Source organism: Triticum urartu, chromosome 1A, assembly GCF_056163025.1.
Source record: "Triticum urartu cultivar PI428250 chromosome 1A, HENAU_Tu73, whole genome shotgun sequence".
Taxonomy (NCBI): Eukaryota; Viridiplantae; Streptophyta; class Magnoliopsida; order Poales; family Poaceae; genus Triticum; species Triticum urartu.
The window spans coordinates 353,308,268-353,310,628 of record NC_141873.1 but is presented as its reverse complement, the minus strand read 5'-3'; positions in this window follow the sequence as shown (position 1 = coordinate 353,310,628).

Below are 2,361 nucleotides of genomic sequence, written 5' to 3'. Positions count from 1 at the left end.
CTAAATTTAGAGAAATTAAACTCATGAACCATATCATCCAAGCCAATAGTAACAACATTCTTTTCGCAGTCTATCTTAGCATTAACAGTGTTCAAGAAGGGTCTACCAAATATAATGGGACAAAAGCTATCTTGTGGGGAAGTAAGAACAAGAAAATCAGCAGGATATTTAGTTTTCCCACACAAGACTTCAACATCTCTAACAATTCCAATTGGTGAAATAGTATCTCTATTAGCAAGTTTAATTGTGACATCAATATCTTCTAACTCAACAGGTGCAATATCATGCATAATTTCTTTGTATAAGTCATGAGGTATAACACTAGCACTAGCACCCATATCACATAAGCCATGATAACAACGATCTCCTATTTTAACAGAAATAATAGGTACGCCTACCACAAGTCTATGTTTATCTTTAGCACAAGGTTTAGCAATTCTAGCAGTTTCACCTTTGAACTGAATAACATGCCCATCAATATTATCAGACAAGAGATCTTTAACAATAGCAATATTAGGTTCTACTTTAACTTGCTCAGGAGGTGTATAAGTTTTAATATTGCTTTTACGAACAACAGTTGAAGCTTTAGCATGATCCTTTATTCTAATAGGGAAAGGTGGTTTCTCAACATAAGAAGTAGGAACAATAGGATCATTATAAGTGACAGTCTTTTCTTCAACTTTAATAGGTGCAGCTACTTTTACTTCTATGGGAGGATGATATTTAAACCACTTCTCCTTAGGGAGATCAACATAAGTAGCAAAAGATTCACAGAAAGAAGCTACTATCTCAGAGTCAAGTCCATATTTAGTGCTAAACTTACGAAAAATATTGGTATCCATAAAAGATTTAACACAATCAAACTTAGGTGTCATACCTGACTCCTTACCTTCGTCAAGGTCCCAATCTTCAGAGTTGCGTTTAATTCTATCCAATAAATTCCATCTGAATTCAATAGTCTTCATCATAAAAGAGCCAGCACAAGAAGTATCGAGCATGTTGCGATTGTTTTCAGAAAGCCGAGCATAAAAACTTTGCATAATTATTTCTCTCGGGAGCTCATGATTGGGGCATGAATATAACATTGATTTAAGCCTCCCCCAAGCTTGAGCGATGCTTTCTCTTTCGCGAGGCCAGAAATTATATATATAATTGCGATCACGATGAACAAGATGCATAGGGTAATACTTTTGATGAAATTCCAACTTCAATCTTTTATAGTCCCATGATCTCATATCATCACATAGCCTATACCATATCAATGCGTCTCCCTTCAAAGATAAAGGGAAAACCTTCTTCTTAGCAACATCATCGGGTATACCTGCAAGCTTAAATAATCCACAAACTTCATCCACATATATTAAGTGCTCATCAGGATGGTTTCCATCTCCTGTAAAAGGGTTAGCTAGCAGTTTTTCCATCATAGCTGAAGGAAATTCAAAAGGAGTTTCATTTTCAATAGGTTCAGTAGGTTGAGGAGCAAATCTTTGCCCTACTGGACGGGGTGAAGATACCCTGAACAAGCCCCTCAGAGAAGTACTTTCCAAAGTAACAAGTGACAGTAAATTTCAGCACACTATATAAATTTTTCCTTACCAAATTCCACCTACCAAAGGCGCTACACTCCCCGGCAACGGCGCCAGAAAAGAGTCTTGATGACCCACAAGTATAGGGGATCTATCGTAGTCCTTTCGATAAGTAAGAGTGTCGAACCCAACTAGGAGCAGAAGGAAATGATAAGCGGTTTTCAGCAAGGTATTCTCTGCAAGTACTGAAACAAGTGGTAACAGATAGTTTTGTGATATGATAAATTGTAACAAGCAACAATTAACAAAAGTAAATAAAGTGCAGCAAGGTGGCCCAATCCTTTTGTAGCAAAGGACAAGCCGGAACAAACTCTTATAATAGGAAAAGTGCTCCCGAGGACACATGGGAATATCGTCAAGCTAGTTTTCATCACGTTCATATGATTCGCGTTCGATACTTTGATAATTTAACATGTGGGTGGACCGGTGCTTGGATGCTGTTCTTACTTGAACAAGCATCCCACTTATGATTAACCTCTATTGCAAGCATCCACAACTACGAAAAAAGTATTAAGGTAAACTTAACCATAGCATGAAACATATGGATCCAAATCAGCCCCTTACGAAGCAACGCATAAACTAGGGTTTAAGCTTCTGTCACTCTAGCAACCCATCATCTACCTATTACTTCCCAATGCCTTCCTCTAGGCCCAAATAATGGTGAAGTGTTATGTAGTCGACGTTCACATAACACCACTAGAGGCTAGACAACATACATCTTATCAAAATATCAAACGAATACCAAATTCACATGACTACTCATAGCAAGACTTCT